At 47.3% G+C, this 22,385-nt stretch overlaps 1 protein-coding gene across 1 annotated transcript in view; it reads left to right on the plus strand.

The window, feature by feature from the left end:
* Nucleotides 1–1,733: 1,733 nt before the first annotated feature.
* PRLR (prolactin receptor) overlaps nt 1,734–22,385 on the plus strand; it is a 128,189-nt gene continuing 107,537 nt past the window's right edge. Inside the window, exon 1 of the mRNA XM_079783215.1 lies at nt 1,734–1,872. The gene's annotated coding sequence lies outside the window, so the exon portion shown is untranslated. The remainder of the gene's footprint in view (nt 1,873–22,385) is intronic.

Below are 22,385 nucleotides of genomic sequence, written 5' to 3' on the forward strand. Positions count from 1 at the left end.
AAGCAACTTCCTGTGTCTGGACTTTCTGTTAGTTGTCAGGCATTTTTACCTAGACTATCACCGTTATTACCCCTTTACCGGTGATAAAAAAAAAAAAAATCACCATGATTATTATTTTGAAGCATATATTACCGCATCCAATTTACCGTGAGGCAGGGAAGCTCCGGGAAGCCAAGTGAATAATAGTAAGGACCAAAGCCATGCCAAGGGCTGAGCTCTTTCCTCTGCATCTGGCCGTGGACCAAGGTCTTGGAGGCAGGGGGGCGGGGATGGGGGCCGGGAATCGCTTGGGAAAAGAGGAGGAACACATCCACCCAGACGATGACAAGTCAGAGACATGCAAGGAGCCAAACACAGGCAAAGGGGCCGTGCACATGGAGAAGGAGGCAGTGACAGAGCTATTGCGGGCCAGAGACAAGAGGCTGAGGCTCACCCGCAGGCTTCCTTCATGGTCTCCATAAAGCCGAGGGGTCGCCAGTCACGGAGGGTGAGTGCTGGTGGCTTAGGGACAGGGCCTGGGTCCGATGTGCTCACCACAAAGCGGTGGCCAGGCTAGCCCTTCCCTCCCAGTGAGGTGTGGATCAGCCAGTCCCTCCACAGCCACCCTCTCGCACCCTGGAAGCCAGGAGCACAGATGAACGGAGTTGCCTGCAGCTAACTGGGATTCGAACCCAATGAACCACCAGGAGTCCTTCTTGGTGAGTGTATATGCCTTCTCACCAACAGCAAACTCACTAGCCATTGTTTTCAAACATTTTCTTGGTGCCCCTCTGAGTTATGAACAATCAAGTGCAATATTCATCACATCAGCCGGACACTCGCAACTTACTAACCGAGGGATAACTGTTTGATCCCGGCGGCTACTACTGCTTGTTTCAGTTTTTGGTTTCTGTGGGTTTGGTTTTCTTTTTTTTTTTTTTTTTTCCCCCAAGAGAAAAGGTGGTGGTTGTGCACATACAGAAAAAGGAACTACATACAGCCCCATTAGAGGAGATAAATTCTGTGTCTGCGGAAAACAACCAAAGCCGGGGTTCCTCAGGCACCACCCAGGCCTCTGTGGCCGAGGCAACACACAGCCCCCTGGAAGTGTGGGCCTTGGGGTGTCACAAAGGAAACCAAAACTTCCGTGGGCCACTGACTGTCCACTTCCTTCTGCCCCTTTCCCTCTGAGCCTTCCACCTGGGCCAAGGGGAGCTGCTTGCGCTCCCCGGAGCCCCCTCGAAGGCTGTCCAGCTCCTGTTCCAAGTGATTCAGAAATAAGGGGAGAGATTTGACTCGGAGACACTCCGCATCTGGGCCGCCGGGAGCAATGCCACCGTGGCGGTCCCTGCACTTGTTGAGCCACCGTCATGGTTTCGTCTGTCTAGAGAGGGCCCGGGGCCCTGGGAGGTAGGCGGCCCTGATCAGCAGCGCCCGCCGGGGACGACTGGACTCTCCGTTATTTCTTCTCCGCGTCCTGCTGCCCTGGGGCTCCCCGCCGCCCCGCCTCCCGCACCTCCGAGAGCCGCAGGCTCTGGGCACCGTGCAGGCTGCAGAGCATCGCCGCTTCGCCTCCAGCGAGGAACGGAGATGTTGCAACCCTGGCTCCTCCCCTAACGAAGAGAGAGAGCCCGGACCCGTGCGCCGAGCGGGCGCCCACTCGCACAGCCACCGACCGCGCAGGGCGCCCGGGCGGAGGTCCCCGGGCCGAGGACCCCGGAGGCGTCTGCGGCGGGCGGGGGAGCCCCCTTCCGTCGGTCGCGCTCGCTGCGCCCCCCGTTTCTGGATTTACCGGCTGTTGGAGGAACAGCCGCGGCGGCGGCGGAGCGGGTCGCCCGTCCTTCTGCCGGAAGCGCTCGCGGCCGCGGCGGCGGACTTCGCTCCCCGACAAAAGTGAGTGGCCCCCGCGGGGGGCGGCGCGGCGCCAGGGCTGCGGGTTCGAGGCCCAGCCCGGGAGGGGAGCGGGGGGGGGGGGGCAGCGGGTTGCTGGGCAAAGCGCTCCGAAAGCAGCCCCGCCGCAGCCGGCAGAGCGGCCGGGAGAGCGAGGGCTGTTGGTTCGTTCGTTTGTTTGTTGTTTTAATTGAATTTATTGGGGTGCTGGCTCGGACACCCTGCAGGTTTGGCTTTGACCGCAGTCCACGAGGGAGCTAAGCATGCTGCCCCGTCCCCCAGCTTTTACTACTGCACCCATTCGTCCTTTTAAAGCGCACCTTGAGGCTGAGTTTTGGCGTGACCCTGGAACTCTCAGACTGAATTATTGGCGGCAAATTGGGGGGCGGGGGGGGATGGGGAGGCGAAGGGGCTCCGCTTGGTGATGCGATGGCCGGGGCTCGGGGGTTTCCCGCCGCAGCCGCCGCCCCCCGCGGTCCGGGTGCGTGTCCCGCGGGGAAAGTTAGTTACCGCGCCGCCCCGAAGGCGCGCCTCCCCCACCGGCGGGGGGCGGCGGCAGGTGAGCCGCTCGGGGCTGCGATCCGTACCCCCCCCCGTACCCCCGGGGCTGCGATCCGTACCCCCCTACCCCCGGGGGCTGCGACCCGTACCCCCCTACCCCCGAGCGGAGCCGGAGGCAGCAGGACGGGACGGAGGAATGCCAGCCCGAGGGGGTCGGAGAGCGGAGCCCGGGCAAGAGGAGCCGGGAAGTCGGGCGAACTCCGGGGGCCGGGGGCGCGGGGCCGGGAGCAGGGCTGGATGGAGCTCTCGCCCCTTCCCTAGGAAAACAGCCTTTCAGCGCCTCTGCCTGTGCCCCGGGAGCAGCCCTAATAGGCCATTTAGGGTTTTCTGCGATGGGGCCCGAGAAGGCTGCTGAACGTTAGGATCCGTCTGGAGGGATTTCCTTGGTCTTGGTCCATCAAGTTGGCTGGCCACGGTTTCCCACGGGGTCTCTAGGGGTGCTGCTTGCTAGCCCTGCTCCTGCTCCTGCCTTCAACCCGGGCAAGACCTCTTCTCCTCTCCTCTCCTCTCCTCTCCTCTCCTCTCCTCTCCTCTCCTCTCCTCTCCTCTCCTCTCCTCTCCTCTCCTCTCCTCTCCTCTCCTCTCCTCTCCTCTCCTCTCCTCTCCTCTCCTCTCCTCTCCTCTCCTCTCCTCTCCTCTCCTCTCCTTCCTCTCCTCTCCTCTCCTCTCCTCTCCTCTCCTCTCCTCTCCTCTCCTCTCCTCTCCTCTCCTCTCCTCTCCTCTCCTCTCCTCTCCTCTCCTCTCCTCTCCTCTCCTCTCCTCTCCTCTCCTCTCCTCTCCTCTCCTCTCCTCTCCTCTCCTCTCCTCTCCTCCTCTCCTCTCCTCTCCTCTCCTCTCCTCTCCTCTCCTCTCCTTCCTCTCCTCTCCTCTCCTCTCCTCTCCTCTCCTCTCCTCTCCTCTCCTCTCCTCTCCTCTCCTCTCCTCTCCTCTCCTCTCCTCTCCTCTCCTCTCCTCTCCTCTCCTCTCCTCTCCTCTCCTCTCCTCTCCTCTCCTCTCCTCTCTCCTCTCCTCTCCTCTCCTCTCCTCTCCTCTCCTCTCCTCTCCTCTCCTCTCCTCTCCTCTCCTCTCCTCTCCTCTCCTCTCCTCTCTCCTCTCCTCTCCTCTCCTCTCCTCTCCTCTCCTCTCCTCTCCTCTCCTCTCCTCTCCTCTCCTCTCCTCTCCTCTCCTCTCTCTCCTCTCTCTCCTCTCCTCTCCCTCTTCTCTCTTTGCAATATTTAGGAAATTAATTACTCCATAGAATATATACTATATATCCCATTACAACATTATCTGTGTGCATATATGTGTGTGTGGGGGTGGGTAAAAGTGCTGAATAGTGCAAGGAAGAAGCAGGTGAAAATTTCCATATTTTTGTGGTTCTTTGAAATTGGCAACCTCTTCTGGCTGGGCTGGCTCTGGGAATCACCTGCAGCCTGCCCGGGTCTGGCGTCAGCCAGCTGCTAAGGTGAAAGCCCTCCTTTGGTGAGCTGGGGACCCTGTTTCCCAGGGCTTCCCCAATCTGCCTCCTGGGGACCCCACCTCAGGAACCCTTTCGGTGGCTTTCCTGAGGTGGGTCCTCGCCCTCGGAGTTTCCGGTCCTACAGACGGCATTGGAGCCGCCTGCAGAGGGTCACTGTGGGCGCAGAGAGCGCTTCCTCACCGGGGCACCTGGCTGGATGTCAGACAGGGGGCCCAGGCTTGGCTTGGAAATGAAGTGCCACTTGTTCCCCGGGGAATGGTAAGAACAGGAAATGGTGTTCTTTGGACCTCTGCACTTTGCCTTTAAGGGACTAGAGACTCCCTGGGCCTTCCATTGCCCGTGCCAGCAAGGTTGAGCAGAGGACACAGGGAGCTTTGCAGCCCAACAGACTGGGCTTCAAATCTTGGCTCCCACACGTCTGTAAGTCACTTCTCTGAGCCTCACCTTTTCTGTCTGTAAAATGGGGAACAGGACAGCCTTTCTTGCACTGTTGTCGGGACAATGGAAGTAGTGTTTACATAATGCCTGGTCTCCCCACTCAATGAAAAACGGCTGCTATTCATATGAATGTAAGATTATAAATAAGTGGTAATAATAGTTGCATGCTTTTTTGAGCACTCTCTCTCCTGTAGGGCTTATATCCACAGAAGAAGGAGTAAAATCAGTTCTGGTCTAAAGGTTCCCGAGGATGAGTGGTGGGTTCAGAAGGTAGCCGGGTCTGCTGCTTCACCTTCTGCCAAGTAGAGCACTCTGTGTTGCCAACAAGTGAAATACGGCCAGGCTGGCGGGCGTGGGTTCTTAGTCGATTTCCTCAGTTCTCTTTTGGCCCATAATCTTGAACACACAGCAGCTAGATCTTTGCCTATAGCTACAAACAGCCGGGCATGGAGAATGGAGAGGTCTCCTGGCTGCGTCCATCTCCAGATACACCAGAAACTGTCTCTGTAGAGAGAAATGTCTCCACTCTCATCTTTCAAAGCTTGGCATAGATTTAGCCAATTCAGCGCTCTCTCTCTCTCTCTCTCTCTCTCTCTCTCTCTCTCTCAACCTCCTTCCCCCTCATCCTGGCCCCTCATTTGCAAAAAGTTGGATGACTGACATGGAAATATGGGAAAGAAATATCACAGCCCTAAAAGGAAATGGGGCAGCCTCTCGAAGTACCCATTCCAAAGATTGGTCAGTATGTCCTGGCAGGGCATTCTTGTATGCAAAAATGACAATATTGATACCTACTATCATCGAGCCTTTGAGCTGTACTAAGCACTTTCCTCCATAACCTCAATGATTTTGTATGTCGACATTGCAGGGTATAAATGATCATTTAAAGCTTCACAGATAAAGAAACTGAGGCTTATAGAAATTTGCGTATTTTTCTAAGCCTCAGTTTGCATCGCTGGTAAAAGGCAAAAGCTGGCATCCCGGCCCAGGCCTGTGTGGTTTTGACACTCACTCCTTTTCCCGGAGCTGCCAAGCTCCTTATATCAGAGAGTTGCATCATGCCAATTAGATCCCGGTTCTTCTTCTAAAGAGCAGGAATAACCAAGTCTTCTGGATGGTTTTAAGTGGCGTGAATATACACTTTGCATGTGATGCATACTTCTAGGCAGCAACAATAAAATCACCTGTGGAGAATAATTTTCCTACCCTTCCCGCCCTGCTGGTAGGCTCCAGATACTCAGCAAGCTAGGCTGGCTCTGGGCCATTGGCTTCCTGAACAATCCTTTTAAGGTACAAAGAGCTGTGGAATTTCCTTTTTTTTTTTTTTCCAACCTTCAGAATCGGAGGACCATTTACATTTACCTCCCTGGGTTAAGCATTCATTCATTCAACAGATACTTGTTGAGTTCTGAATAATACAGACAAGGTGCTGGCTCTTGTAAAGCTTCTATGCTAGAGAGAGTGACAGATGAGGGGCAGGGACTAAATATATAAGTAAGATAACCTCAGAATCTGATAAATGCTCTGAAGGAAGTAGAGAGGCTGGGGACTAGAGTGCACCAAGGCTTAGAGGCAACTTGATTAAGGAAGGCAGCTAGAGAAAATTTCCGTAAGAACTTTGTGTTCCCTCTTGAACTTAAACTTGCCTGATAAGAGGGGCCCAGGCCCTGAAGATCTGAGGAAAGGGCTGCCTTAGCAGAAGAAACCTCAAGGGAAAGATCCAGAAGTGTAATACATGAAGCACTAGCGCCTCAAATACAATAAAATGGCCCCTTAGAAATCCAGGTGAGTTTTATAGGGGGGAAATTGTTGTTTCAAGGCCTATTACATTATTCTAAGCTGTGCCGTGTACTTTATACTAATCTTATTTAATCTTCTCAACAATCTGATAAGTTAGCTATTTTTTGTCTTGATTTAATAGTTGAAAAAACCAAGACTCATAGAGGATAAGCAGCTAGCCCACGGTTACAAAGCTAGTATTTTAATCTCAGAGTCTGTTTTGCTCCAAAGCCCAAAACTTTTTGCTCACCTAGCATATGGTCTTTGAGATAATCTCGTCTAGGGGATAGTGAACATATCAAAAGTATGTTAGGTAGCTAAATGTTAACAGTGATTTCTAGCTGATGTCCCAAGTTTTGTTAGTGGATGTTAATGTAAAAAACATTCAAACCTGCAAAGAATTTTTGTGAGTTTATTTGAGCCAAACTGTTGACAATTGCCAGGAAGCAGAATCTCGGCGTGTTGAGATAGTGCTGTGGAGAATGGCGGTTTTTTACCTTGTTTTGTACATTACCATCAAAAGAGAAGATGTAAGTGGGTTACATGAACTCTGTTGGTGATAGATTAGGGAGGCGGGAGAAAACAAAGCGGCGGGGGGGGGGGGGGGGGGGGGGGGGGGGGAGGGGGAACCTCTGGGATTGGATAAAAAGTAAAACGATAGCCCTAGCCAGTTTGGCTCTGTGGATAGAGCGTCAGCCTGTGGACTGAAGGGTCCCAGGTTTGATTCCAGTCAAGGGCACATGCCCAGGTTGCTGGCTCCATCTCCAGATGGGGGCTTGCAGGAGGCAGCCAACCAATGATTCTCTCTCATCATTGACGTTTCTATCTCTCTCTCCCTTCCTCTCTGAAATCAATGAAAATATATATTTTTTTAAAAAAGGAAAATGATAGACACACCACTTCTTTGACTTAGGTGGGTGCAGGATAGTTAACAGTCAACAATTAACTCAATAACAAGGAGGGGATGTGTGGTCTCCGCAGAGCGGTGTCTGTGCTTTGAGAGGTCCAGAAAAAAGGAAAATGACTTTGACATTCCAACAACATGTTATCATAGATGCAAAAGGACAACAGGCTCAGTCAAGGTAAAGACTGACCTTTGTCAGGGAAGATACCAGCCGGGGATGTGACTACCCACCATCACTGCTTTCAGTTAAAGTTTTCATTTCAGACCAGCCTTTGTGGCTCCTTTAGGTCTCTGAGTTTGCAAGACCACCTTGCAGGCCTTCCCTGAGTTAGTCATGTTCGCATGTGGCCTCTTTTCGTCCACATGGGTCTCAATTTGTACTGTGCAATGTGCAGCACTAGCCATGTGTGGCTATTGGGTGCTTGAAATGTGCCTGTCCAGATTGAGCTGTGCTGAAAGAATAAAATACACCCTAAATTTCAAATAACTCGTCCCCCAAAAATCTCATCAATTTTTATATTGATTATATGTTAGAATGATCATATCTTTAATGTATTAGTTTAGATGAAATATATGAAAATTAATTTCATTTTATTTTTAATGCGGTTGATAGAAAATGTTAAACCACACTTGTGGCTCACATTACATTTCCATTGAACAACACTGGTATAGAAGAATAATTTGACAAAGATATGATACATTTTTCTTCCTTCTTCCTAACATAACTGTTCCTCTGTTCTTGACTCAGACTCCAGCTCAAGTCTGTCCCCAAATTCAGTTACTCAGTGAAGCAGTAGACAACAGGAAAGCAGTTCCCTCTACGCCAGTGGTTCTCAACCTTTCTAATGCCGCGACCCTTTAATACAGTTCCTCATGTTGTGGTGACCCACAACCATAAAATTATTTTCGTTGCTACTTCATAACTGTAATTTTGCTACTGTTAATGAATCATAATGTAAATACCTGTATTTCCCCATGGTCTTAGGCTCCACAGGTTGAGAACCGGTAGCAGGGTCGCCTAAGACCATCGGAAAAAACTTACAGTTATGAAGTAACAACGAAAATAATTTTATGGTTGGGGTCACCACAACATGAGGAACTGTATTAAAGGGTCACAGCATTAGAAAGGTTGAGAACCACTGCTCTACGCTCACCCCAACCTCTCTCTTCTGCTTGGGCAGGCGGTGATTTGCTGCCCACTTCATCATGTCACGATCGGATTTGATGGAATAGACCCAGGAGTTATATTCGTCATCCCCCAGCCTCTGACTCAGGCGAATCTCAAGACACTGCCAGATACCCTAGGGCCAAAGGGTCATTTTGAATCTGGGTTTACAGTTTTAACGTTAAATCACTTCCCAGGACAATGTCTCCGTTGTTCGTGGCATTTTGTCAAGTCAGACTAGGAGTCAGCCAGGGCTGCTCGTTTGTGTGCTGAGCTCCTGGAATAAGGCACCTCACTGCGGTGACAGATGTTTCTTCCGCTCTGTTCTCTTGCTTAAAACCATTTGAACAAGATGCAGGGCCAGTTTCCAGGATGCAAGGCTGCTCCGAGGACATCACAGAGGGCCGTTTCGGGTTCTTTCGTCCACCAGCTAACGTGGCCCTGGAGTATGTCAGTGAAGTAAAGATCGGATTGGCTCCTGCACTTTTATTTCTTCCCAAGGGGAAAGCAGTCAGATGCTGCTATTGGTAGAGGGAGCCTCTGGCCTGGGGTATCAGAGGCCTGGATTCTACTTTAGTCTACTGCTGTGTGTGTGTGTGTGTGTGTGTGTGTGTGTGTGTGTGTGTGTGTCCATGTGTCCCGCCCCCACTCCCCACAGTCCTGCGGTGAGTTTGGAATTGATGAGCTATTGGCCCATCAAGTGCTAATGGGGAAATGTGCGAGGAAATCGGCTATCCCTGGCAACCTGAGGACTGGGGGCGTCTACAGATGCTCGCCTAGGAGAGGAGTTTCCTTCCTGTGGCTGCAGCCAGAGCCTGTACAAAATGCTCTGGGAAACACACAAGTAGCACTTGTTCATTGCCACTTGAAATCTAAATCTGGAGGGGAAATGGCAGTAAGAAGCTGACAGGGATGAATTTTCTTGTATCTACATCCATCCACAGTAACACATATTTTTTCAGCATCTTCTACGCCAAGAACTCAGTGCCAGACTTCACGGGGAAAATAAATGACTAATAAAGCCAGGTCTTTGGTCTGGAGAACATGTTAGCTAGTCGGGGAAGGTAGGCATAAATGTAAGCCATCAGGAGCAATGTAGGATGACAGCCAATGTTACGGGGATGATACAGTGAGAGTCTGGAGGTTCCGGAGGGCACCAAAGTACAATGAGAAAGTCAAGGCGAGAGATGGCCATTGAAGGGTGTAAGGCTAAGCCAAAGACAAGTGGAGACATGGAGACAGGAAGAGAGGGCTCTCCAAGTAAGGGTTTCGAAATGTGCAGGTGGCAGGAGGAGGAAATGTGTGTGGGGTGTGCGGTGATGTGGAGAACTGTTGGAATCCCAGGGAAGCTTTGAAAAATGACTGATGCCCCCGCCCTTTAGGAATGGGGCATGGGTGCCAGTGTTAGTGTTGTTTAATTCCCCAGAGTATTCTAATGTGAAGCCAAAGTTGAGAATCACTGAACAAAAACACCAGGTCTCTAGATCATAATCATGGGAAATAAAATCAAAAGGGCGACATTGTAAAGAGAATTCAATGGACAGTCAAGATGTGCGTTCTTTGCTTTGTGGAAATGTTAGGTACACGTATGTTTCTATGTGTTCTTTTTAATTCACAGATAATATTTGTGGCTATTCTATCGACTTGGGTGTCGTAAATGAAAGGTGTAACCAGCTGCCCAATCCCATATGCCGTGTGCTTTTGGGGTGCCCTGGCATGAACCTGAGCTAAGTATGGAGCAAATGGTACCTCCCAGCTGCTGCATTGACCAGGCTTTGTGTAGTCTTGCAAAGGGCTTCATTATCATGCCCATTAGTGCCAACAATAGCTATTTTATTACAATCTGTAATCTCCCCTCTCTTCTCCCACTTTACAAATTAAGAAATGGTGTTTAATTACTTGCCTTGGGCCTTGAGCTTGCTGGCAAGAGAGATGAGAGTAGAATTCTCAGCCACTGAATTCCCCGTATCTACTTTGGCTCCCAAAGAAAGTGTGCCCAGTCTCCTGTTACAGAATACTCTGTCCCTGGCAATGTTATTCCTTCAATGAATGAATTAGTGTTATGGCCCAGTAGGTAAAAGATGACTAGTCTGGCTGAGCTGCCAACCCTGTGCTGAGGGTTAGCGTCCATCTGCAGGCAGCCACAGGGGTCCCAGGAGCTGCGTGGAGCTTCCCCACCTGAGCTTCCATCCAAGGGAAAGCTCAGCCACACACACCCACAGCTCATCCGCTCCTACCTTTGGGAGGTGAAGGCTCCCTAGCCCCAGAGCTTTCTAGCTATTGGGATTTCTCTTTTCTGGAGCTTCGGTTCGCCAAATAGTGACTTTTATTACACACCTGAGACAGACAGAGAGAGAGAGAGAGAGAGAGAGAGAGAGAGAGAGAGAGAGCAGTTTTTACTGCTGCATTTTTAAAGAATTCTTGCCACTATATGTCTTGTGCTGGGTTTATCGCCAATGGTGAGGCTGGGAGTGCTTTGTGAAGGCTAGTGGAGGGAAGCTAGAGTCTTGGCATGCAGCCTCTTCAGGCCAAGGAGATAGGTCAATTTTGTGCCATCCCAAAATGGTTATTCTCTTTTTCTCTGTCTCACAATCTATTACTGATCAAAGAACAATTTCCAGTATCTGCAGCGATACCAAAAAGCAAGCCTCAGCACTGATTGCATGTGAGAATCATCTCAGGAGCTTTAAAAATGCGGCTGCCCAGGCCCCATCCGTAGAGCCCTTGCATCAAGGTACTAAGAATGAGTCCTGGGCATCGCATTAATTTCCAGTTCTTCAGGTAGCTGCATAGCGCTTTGGTCAGAGCTGATCTTCCTGCTCAGCTAAGACCCAAATCTTCATTACTTGTTTCTGTTTCTTGTTTTAGGTGGCATGGGCCCCAGAGAACCATCCAAACCATATTTTTGTTGGGTAGCAACACCATCCTTCTCCTCTTTAGAAAGCAGCATCTCTAACATAATATTAAGCTTTCTATCTATCTAACGCCGCACTCAGAGGGGCCCTGCAGAGCCCCGGGACTAAAATCATGTATGTGCAGTTTGGAAATCCGGTTGCCAGAAACTTGATAATTATGAAACTAAAAGATAAAGATCCAGCTTCCTGCCACCGTGCATTGCATTTCCCAGTTGCTATGTTGATCTTTAGTTCACCAACACTTGCTTTCCTGTCTCAGACATTTTAAAGCCAGTTAACTTCGTTCCTGTTCACACCCTCATTAAAAATACAATTACAGCCGTACCCTCCAGGGACCGTCACTGGGTAGACTTTACAAGGTGAATTGGCCCAGGACTAACTCGGTTGTATAAAACCCTCTCCGTCCCAGGGAATAGGCCGGCATGCAGAGGCTTCCAGCATCAGACTGGGCTTAGGGGAGCCATGAATTTTGGTTTGGAAAGGGCCAATTACAAGTCACCCCCAATATAGAAGAACCTGGGATATGGAAAATCATTCCAGAATCAATCTGAGAATAATGATCCAGGGTCCAGTGAAGTTTAAGCCTCCAATCTTTCTCAGAAAGTTGTATCACCACCAAGAAGCAGCCAAGTGTTTGTACCGACCTGGGAGGGAGGGGATGAGGTACCCCTGTGCTTTTCTGAAGTCCTAAGATGACAGGATTAGAAGATGAGAAATTGCTAAGGGAGATTGCAGGGAGGAGCTGGACCAAGATCTGCTGTGAGCCACGCATGTGTGGGCAGTGGCAATTTTTATTCGCTCCACTATTCTTTATGGGGGATCTGCCCTGTGCCAGGGAGCCTTATAGGAGCTGGAAATGGAGTGATGCAGTTATTGGTCGTCGAGTCTGTATGCCAACGAGAGCAAGCATCCTCATGAAGAAACGAACCAATCAAATGGAATGGCTTCACGCTATAAAATAGTTAAGGGAAGGGAAGGGAACAGAGTCTAAGAAAGGCTGCTGTAAACGGGCTTGCAGGCGGCGCTCTCTCTGAGGAGGTGGCGCTGGAGCTACCGAGAATTAGAAAGAGAAGCCATGCAGAGATCAGGAAGAGAGAAGGCCAGACAGAGGGGTCAGCACGAGCACAAGTCCTGAGCTTGGAAAAGGTGCGGTGTGTTTGGAAAACAGAGAGAACAGTGCAGTGGACCTCAGGGAGAAAGGGTCAGAAGTCAGCCAGGAAAGCAGCCCGGAGGTGGTGGATGGAGTTAGGATTTTAAGGAAATGAATGTTAAGTAGGGGAGTTACGTGTTTTGCATTGCATTTTAGAGATGGCTCGGGGTTCTAGATGGAGAACGGGTGGTAGACTAGAGGCAGAGGGGGGACTGGGAGGCTGAGCAGGACAGACTGCATGAGGACGGAGCCTCGAGGGCGGAGCATGGGGTAGAGTGTTGGAGTCGGAGCCCATGTGAAGGGAGAGCCACCTTGGCATTCAGATGGAGAGGGCCAGTCAGAGCCACAGCGGGCCTAGGCCTGCCTGAGACACGCTCCGGCCCCGTCCTGACTGCACCAAACTTGCCTGCTTGTGAACCAAAATAGAACCACCTCAGGTGTCGTTTGGAAACATGAGGGACTTTGACCTTAATTTGTTCAAACAAAAAGTCCAGATCCCTGTCCAAGACAACATAACGGCTGCCTGCTTTTAACCTCCAACCCGTAAAAAAGGTCATCCTGTCTCATATGACCACCCCTATGGGTTTCCTTGTGTGTGTTTATCGCTGTGCTTTTTATAGGTGCTGAAAATGTCACGTCCCCGCGGCTAGCTCCTCTTTTCTCCGAGTATTTCTACGCTGGCTGTATTTACTGAGTCCTTCCTGGTGCCAGATGTTCGCACCTGGCGTCAGTGTCTCCAGATCAATGCATCTTAGTAGCCAGCTCTCGGTGAGCGCTCACTGTAGTCCAGGCGTTGTCTGAGAACTTCACATTTTCACTCATTTCAGCCTCCCAGCCCCCCTTGGAGTGAGTACTCATTATTATTACTGTTTCAAACATGAAGAGACTGGGGGAAATAAGAGGTCCTGTCATTTGCTCAAGACCCCACCGCTGGCAAGGAGCAAAGCCAGGCTTCAAGCTGCGGGGACGGCGCGTCCAGGCTCTGAGCCGCGTCTCTCCTGCCGCCTCTGCTCTTTTAACCAAAGCTGCTCTCTTCCTCTGTCACCGAAACTTCTCTCTTCCGACTTAGGTTTGTTTCTTCTGAAAACAAAACAAAACGAAAATAACCCAAGGCCCCCCTGGGAGGCCGTCCCCCTGGGCAGGGCTTCCAGACGTGGGCTGGAGGGGCAGTGGCAGACCTCAGAGGCCCGGGGATGCGGCCCTTTGCAGGACGGCCCCACGTCTAAGCCACCGGCCTCTGCCCAGGGAGCAGGGTGAACCCCACCTGGGGAGCCGGCTGCACAAAGCCGCCCACAGCAGAGGGCTCTGGGTGCAATGCCCCCTCTTCTCCTCACCCCTCTTCTGCCCACTACAGAGGGCTCTGGGTGCAATGCCCCCTCTTCTCCTCACCCCTCTTCTGCCCACTACTAAAGGGCCTGTGTGGTGCCCACCAGCCCTCCTCAGAGGGCTGACGAAATCCAAGTTAGTTAATAGCTGTGCAGCGAATTCTAGCTGCTCGCCAGGGTCATTTGAGGCTGGCCCTTAGAAACCAGCAGAAAGAGTCATTAACTCACTTGGTAGCACATTTCTGCTTTAAAAATATTGAAGATTCTCTCCAGAGGTTTGTCACGGGCGGTGAAAAGAGCCTGGAGAACACAACAGCTCAAGTTGTCTCTCTCCCTTTCCCTGCATACCTGCTTCCAGAACATTCTCTCATAGTCAGCACACCAGTCGCAGACCTCCTCCCCTGCCGGATGGGAGTAACAGCAACGAACTGAACAGGATCAGGTTTGGTACAGAGACATTCATTAAGGTTTCTGAAACCCCGTTAATGAATTCTTCAGCAATGATGGGGAAGGCAGGAATTGTGGTGTTTCATCGCCGATGCTATAAGTTTTAACTTGTTTATGTCAATTAAATAGAAGGCATTTTTTTTCTGCGATTGCCATAGGGTAATTTTTTCATAGCAATTAAAACGCCTTCATTGGAAATGTTGAATTCCTCTAATCAACAGTCTGTTCATTCCACTATTTGATTTTCAATAAAAATGCTATTTTTAAATGTCATACAACGCATGCCAGATATTTCCCATTCAAAACGACAAAGGAACCTCCCGATTCAAAAGGACAAAGGGAAAGAAGGACTCCAGTTATGGTTACATGAGGCTCTCATCTTATTTCAGGCAGGAAGGCTGCAGTGCAACATCATTTAACTGAGGAAAGTTTGAAAGCCATTTCACGTCTTCGGATAAACCCAAAGAGCTCAGAATCCTACTAGTAGGTTAATGTAAAAAAAAATGCATCTTCAAACCTTTATTGGACAGTTTTGACTAAATATTCAGCCGAAAGTGAGGGTGAGTAGCTACCAAATGTGGTTATGCCCTAAATCCAAGTCATTCAAAGATCAGTGCAATGTGCTGGCAGCTATGTGATCATAAGGGTGACCCTATCACCCCATTGGGGTTTTGAACTGGCAGAGTTTTATTTTTCTTTTAGCAAGCTTTCCTGATTTTACTTTTCGGAGGACATCCCTGAAACCATAACACTATTCAGATCTGTGACTTCTATATTTTTATTTATTTTTGTATGTGGTTTAAAATTCAAGGTACAAAAGTGTAGTCAATGAAAACATGCCTTCCTGGTGGGGAAGGCTGAGTGGGTGGGAAGAGATCAACCAAAGAACTTATATACCTATTAGAGGCTCAATGCAGGAAATTCATGCAAGGGGCTCTGTCCTCGCAGCCCTGGTTTCATCCGGAAGGCCGTTGGATGGTTGTTCTGCTATTCGGTGTAATTAGCATATTAGCTCTTTATTATATAGGATATGCATAACCCATGGACACAGACAATGGGATGGTGAAGGCATGGGGAGGGGACAAGGGGAGGCTAGAAGGGGTCAATGGGGGCGGGGGGGAGGGAGGGAGGCATATGTACTAGTAATACTTTCAACAATAAAGATTAAAAAAAGAAAGAAAACACATCTTCCCTTTCTTGTTCCACAGCCACTGATTGCCCGAACAGGCAATCACTCATATTAGGTAGCCGGTTTGGCTCAATGGATAGAGCATTGGCCTGTGGACTGAAGTGTCCCAGGTGCGATTTCAGTCAAGGCGCACATGCCCGGGTTTCAGGCTCGATCCTCAGTAGACAGCTTGCAGGAGGCGGCCAATCAATGATTCTCTATCATCATCATTGGTGTTTCCCTCTCCCTTATTCTCTGAAATCAATAAATATATATATATATATATTTTAAAAATGCATCACGTGTATGAATATGGGCTAGATGTCCTTTTTTAATTATTTCACACCCAAGATGTTATGACTCTGTGAAGCCAGAACCTACATTCTAGTGCTGACCTCTTAGTCCTACTAACACTTGATTCTTATCAATCCTGGAGCCTCCTCTCTAAGCTCAAGAGCATTGCTCAGTGTGGCTATTAAAGGATGAGCAGCGGTCTTCAGAGGAGGGTCCATCTGCCAAATATGGAGGAGGAGATGACGTTACAGGAGATGCCCACCTCTGAGTGTCAGTGGCCATGTGCTTTCAGTGGCGAGTTTACAAACAATCCAGGGGGAGTTAAGTATTAGCGTGTAAGTCCTGGGACCTAAGCCCGCTTGGGCTGTCTTCTGCAGGGATTTAGGGGTGTCGGGGTTCACTTTGGCTCCCAGAGCTGCCATGCACAGCCACTTTCAGAAGGCTGGAGACTTAAGCTCCTTCCTGCATTCACCGAGCCTCGCTGCCTTTGCGGGTGTCTGAGTCTCTCAGCAGGAAAGATGGATGTCCTGAAGGATGGGTGGACTTGAAAGCCAGTCAGTGGAGCTGGCTATTTGTTGACATCTGGGAGGAGTATGAGGAAAGGCAAAACCTGGGATCCAAGGAGAATTTTATTTCTTTTTCTTTATTAATTTAATTTAATTACTTTTCAGGGACATCAACAAATTCTATATTTTGGGTTTTTTGTTGTTGTTGACACTAGTAGAGATGTCCCTCATTCCACCACCTTTGTCTCCCTCCATCCAGCCCCCCGAACCCCTGCCTCCACTACATTGTTGTCTGTGTTCATGGGCTCTGCATATTTATTGATATATGTATATGTGTTCTTTGGCTAATCTCTTCCAGTATCCCCAACCCCTCTTCCTTCTTAGATCTGTCATTCTGTTCTTTTTTTTTCTTTAAAAATATTCAGACTCTTGCATTGTGATGAGGATAACAATAGCAACGACTAAAAGTTTTAACTACATCCTGCATGCTAAGCATTACTACTCTAAATTCTTTACATACATTAACCTGTTACCAACATAACAGCTCACTAGAGGCAGACCATTCCCATCTTATGAGGAGAAAATGTGTTAGAGACGCTGTGAAAAACTCACCTCAGCTCTAAATCTAAGATTTGACCCAGTGAACACCAAAACTCAGGTAGTGGACCTTGGAATTGAACCTAAAGAATGAAGCAGTTGTATAACAGACAGAGCCTTCAAAGTACAATGAATTTTAGAATGCACTCATTTGGTCCATGGCGTTACCCCATCATCTTTAGTTATCACCTTGTGTTAGTCATATGCTTACTATTGATCAACACCACTACGTAGTAAACTGCTGGGAGGCAGGCTTATGGCTGACTCACCTTTGTATACCCTACCTCGGAGCCTAATAATGTCATTCAAATTACAATATTCAGTAAGTGGGTTAAACCTATTAGAAAAGAATGCTTTAAATCATCACAGATTACAGTTGGTTGGAAACCAAATCCTTGTCAGCTTATATCATTTCTAACTAAATTACTGTCCATGTTGCTAAAAGAAATGGAATTTTGCCAATCACCTGTAAGGTCTAGACTCCAAGTCTGTAAGGCAGCAAACTGTCTTTGTGTTGACCTATGTCACAGGTTGTCCACGTACTAATGACTGGTTATAATGCAGATCTCCTGCAGGGTATCACATAAAGCCTAAGAAATAAGTTCACTTCATTATTTCACCACTCCTCCACTATCATTCAGAAAGAATTTCCTTTTGCCTCCACTTACCACACTAAGGTGTCCCCACATAAACCCCCAAGTCCCTTTTCTGTTTCCACTCCATTGTCTGCTTTCCTCTGTCAGATTCCTTCTTCTGAACTGAATGTTTATAAGACTGTGTTAAAAAACTTGATAACCATTCAGGCCACCATAGGTCAAGAAATGAACAGTCCCAGCATTTGCATTTTCATAATAATGGTTCGACTTGAAGTCTTTACTGGTGGAACTATCACTAACAGCTAGGTGGGCGGGAGGGGATGAGGGGCAGGCAGGTGAAGTCCAATCACACCTTGCAGTAGCTCCTTCTGCTGCCTCCAAAGCCTTGTTGGTGTCCCACTGAGTTGCAAGTCCTCAATGCCAGAGCACTTACTCCTTAACATCAGTGGGTTAAGGGGTCTTCCAAGAACTCAGAACTTGACCTCAGGTTGTGAGTCTTTTGTGCATCTTGCAAATGAGAATATTCATTGGAATCAGACTAAGCACAAATCTCAGCTCCAACGTTTCAGGGGTGAAACTGGAGCAAGTTAGGCACCTCTCCTGCCTTACCATCTCAGCTGCATGTGGAGGACATTAAAACATACATTCCAGGGCTGCTGGGAGAATGAGACAAGATGAGGTATGTAAAACACTTGGCACTGAGGAGGCACTCAATTCAACTCATGGGAGGCACTGGTATCACCTTCATCAAATAATGCATGACTTAGTGGGGAGACCTACAAATGTACAGTCAACAAGGCAAAATTCCAAAGGAATGGAGCAAATGTTGGGTCTGAGCTTAGCAGGAATGAATGAGCTTGTAAGACCCTAAAACTCCTCATGTGAGCTGCTCAGTTCAACCACTTCCTTTCCTTTTCCCACTTCACCAGCAGACCAACATGGCACGTCTGGTTGGCAGCCCTTATCGTAGACTTCAGCTTCTCTGAATACAAAAGCAGCCTATCCCTTCTTCCTGCCACGTGTGCTTCAAGGCTGTGCCACTGAAAATGTTGCTAAACTTCTCTTGAGTTTCACTCTCCTTTGTAAAAACAGAGATGATAAGCCCTACGCTCAGGGCTGTTTTGAGGATGGAGTAAGGTAACGGATGAGAAGCACCTCAGCCATAGTGGGCCCTCACCGTGGGCTTGCTTGCTTCTCCCTTGACCCCATGCTTTTGGATGGCTTGAGCAGTGTGTCAAATATGGAGGAAAGGCTCTGGAATGATGAATAGTTTGTTGATTTGGTGCTTTGTACACCCAGCCACAAATGGAGGATTTTGAAGGTCATTGCTCTTGCCAAATACTTAACTGGGGAGCTAGGTTATGAGCCTTTGGAACCCAAATCTGGGAAGTATTCAGGAAACCTACTCAAGAGAGATGAAGCCAGTAGATTAGCCCAATAGACCTTCTCCATTTGCCCTACATTTGATGCCAGCAGGCAAATCAGGGCTGGTTGGGCAGTGTGCAATGCTGAGAAATGAGGAGAGGGCAGACACACCCGTTCTTCCTGTAGTAAAGCCAAAGCAAATGGAAGAAACTCCAAAATATATCAGCACCATTGGCAAGCATGATGGGAAAGGCTGGAAATATGCTGCACAACTCCCATTGCTGGTGAGAGTACTGCTCCCACCAGTACCAGGGAGCCTGCCAGCCTGGCCTCAGATTGAAAGGCCTGCATGGCCAGGGCGTGGGCTCTGCAGGAACTGGGCCCCCGGCACCAAGGATTGAAAACCAACCTAACAAAGCATGCTTGTTTATAGGTATTTCTCTCTTTACCACGACCAGCACTGCTAGAGAATGGACATGAGTCCTGAGTAGGGGCAACGGGGGATTGAGAAAATGAAAGATACAGAGACAGTAGGGAAAGCTGGGACCGGGTGGGACAGCTGACCCTCTGATGGAGAGAGTGACCCAGAGCCAGTGCAGCACATTTATTTTATACAGTATGATTTCAGGAAGTTTTACTAGAGTTTAAGACCAAGGAAATTATGTGAAATCATGGTTAAAGATCAAGCTGCAATTCTTCATTCTTATAGCTTCTTTGTAATTGTCACTCCTGGCTGAGCCCAGATCATTGCGTCCATTCCTTGTGCCTGGCTGAACTTAGAATGAAACCCACTCCCTGGCACCTAAGCTAAGGGTCAGGCTGACAACATACCTGCCTCTGTCATGGTATGTTTCCAGGACATGGCTCTACCAACGCCACTGGACTCAGCTGACAATAATCAAATAAATTTTCATGTGCCTTCCCAGGTGCTCTCTACACTTGTTTCCACTTGTAAGAGATGGAATGATATGAGTTTTGTGATGCACTAACCCACCTCCAAGGCCAAACAGTTACAGAGGCAAAATGCCTGCCTTCCTTTGACCGCACAGAAGGGGCCTCAACTTGGGCGGTTGTGCCGCTGGCGCTGGTTACTACACCAGAAGGAACTGTCAGGCTTAGATGCTTGTTATGATTCACACGATTTCAATTTGGTTCTTTCCATTTGTTTCTAATTCCATAAACATAATTGTGATTGGTGGTTTAAAGAGAAAATTTTCGTTTGTGAACAAAGTGTGTAGTAAGAATCCAATAACCAAAATCTACAAGCGACTAAAATTGTAAGAACAACAGTAATATGGGCTCCAAGTATCTTGTGTTGTGTTGTCATGGCGAGAATCAATAGTGTTTGGGGAACACTTTGAAGTCTGAGGCATGGTCAAAGGTAGTAACTTAAAAGGCTGTGGATTTCTTTTAAAATAGAAATCACATGTGGCTTAGGGGACTCTTCAAGTGGAATATAAGCAATAGATAGTTATGGATTCTCACCAAAGTTATCAGGAGACTGATTATGTAAGAGCTTGGCAAATACATGTTCAAACACAAAACAACTTCTCCCCACAGTGGTATTTCATGGAGACCTACTTTACAGAGTGGCCATTGGTTGGGACTTTTCCAAGGATACTCATTTGGAAGCAGACAATGAACTTCAGTTAGGACATGTTTGTTGTACAATGTGGCAGGTAGCTGGGATTATTCCAGCAGCTACTGTTCGGTGGCAAAGCATTAAGCTTCTCTGGGAATCTTTCTTCTGTACAGGGAGATGAATGCTGTGGAAAATTTCCTTTTGTGGGTGAATTTGCCCAGCAAATGGCAAATATTCAATAGGAGTGAAAGAATGAATGACATGGTTATTGCTGATGACAATTAAAAGTGAAACACACCTTAATGAATCTCATACTAAGACTTGGTGCTGAATCAAAGTCCTGTACTGAAAGAGTTTAGTTATGATATCCCAATATTTAGATATATTGATTACTAACTCTGGCTTTCCCCCATCCGTTTTCCACAAAAATTTTTAATTCTCTAGGGGAAATTACTGTTTTCGAAAGTAAGAGATGGTCTTAATAGTGTAACCTCAAAATAGCACTCCCTGCCTTCTAATTGATATCAATTTGTCAACTATGAATGAGACTAAAGTATGAACTTCACGTTTAACCATGGTCTGTATATTTTGAGACAATTATCAGAAAAGAGATTCAGGAGTTTGTCCCTGAGTGAAAATTTGTCCCAGAATATGGGTTTCATTATGCAAAATAGAAAGAAAAAAGCCCAAACAATGGAACAGTCTCCCTACGTTATTCTCTTATATATAGCTAATTAGATGGTATAAGGGTTGTGATTATCAATGTCATGTTATAACACTTGTATACAAATTGATTTCATACCAGGAACTTCATTGGAAAAAAAGAAGTCACTACCACTGAAGACTATGAATTTGGTTTCTTTGTGGGTAAACACTGCTAATATAGTTGGTGTACAGGAAAGTGCAGTATTTTTATCTAGAAATTGGAAGCCCTTAGCTTAGTTCCACTTCATGCTTCTGAATTTTATCTCCCAACAATTCCATGCTTCTTTGTCAATGGGGAGCCAAAATTGAATACATCAGAAACAGCTAAATAAAGTCAGAACTGAAAAGCACCAAAAACAAGTGAATAAAATAAAGATGGTGTTTTCTCACCATTTCCCTAGTATTAAGACAGCATCCTTAACTTGATTACCAAACATCAAAAGATGTGGGAATCAGATGACTGGTAAATATGTGTTTACCAGATTATTCATATGATTATCAGAAATTGCTGCCCTCGACAAAATTCTACACCTTCACCGAGTTGTTGTTTAGGAGAACTTATCTCATCATACTTCATGTGGACCTCAAATATGAATAATACATGCATGTTCCAAATATGTCACTGACAGCAAACTTTTTCTCTAAAGCACCAAATGGTAAATATTTTAGAATTTGCGAGAAATACAGCCTTTTTCACAATTACTCAACTCTGCCCTGTCACACAAAAATAGCCAATGCATAAATATATTTGAGTATGGCTATGTTCCAAAAATTTAATATCAAATATAGTCAATGGGCCAAATTTGGCCAATGGGTTACATTTTGTTGGCTCCTGTTCTAGACTTTTTTTTAATGCCACAGTATCCATCTGTTGTCTTACATAAATTTAATTTACCCTAAATTCTGTTTAGCTTATTAATAGTTTAGTCCATGTTACATAATATATTGTGAATCTGTTGTGACACCATACATTAATTTATCTATACATTGGTTTGACCTATTAATATTTAGACATTATTATTATTATTATTATTATATTATGAGTCTTCTGTCATGCTATATATGGAATTTTTAAAATCTTTGTTTACTCTATCAATATTTGTAGTGAATAGCCAACACACTTTGAGGTAACAAGCATTTTTTAGTTCTCTATGTATTGGCTAATGTAGCCAGTCCTTAACTCTTCCAGTATTCTTTCTAATCAAGGGGGTTTTACATAATATAGTGTAGGGAATAAGTCTATTTATTCTATCCCTATCTTCCTTAATACTAGCCATGTCTTGTGTTAGTTTTTATCTTTGCAAACTGAATAGTTCTGATCTTCATGATTTGTCCTTAAATAACCCTCTGTCCCTCATCTCCTGGATCATTTTATGCCTCCATCACTGAGTCTCTTCAAGCTTTGTGAGTCCTCGAAGTGTAGCAACTAGACTGGAACACATTGTCCCAGGTCGGTCCCATCATCTCTTCCTAATGAGGCCTGGTTGTACTTTTTGAGTGCAGCAAGCAATAAACAACGTAAAAAGTGTGAAAGTAGGGAAGAAACTGAGAAAGCCCAGA

This window comes from Cnephaeus nilssonii (genome assembly GCF_951640355.1).
Source record: "Cnephaeus nilssonii genome assembly, chromosome: 2".
NCBI classification, from domain to species: domain Eukaryota; kingdom Metazoa; phylum Chordata; class Mammalia; order Chiroptera; family Vespertilionidae; genus Cnephaeus; species Cnephaeus nilssonii.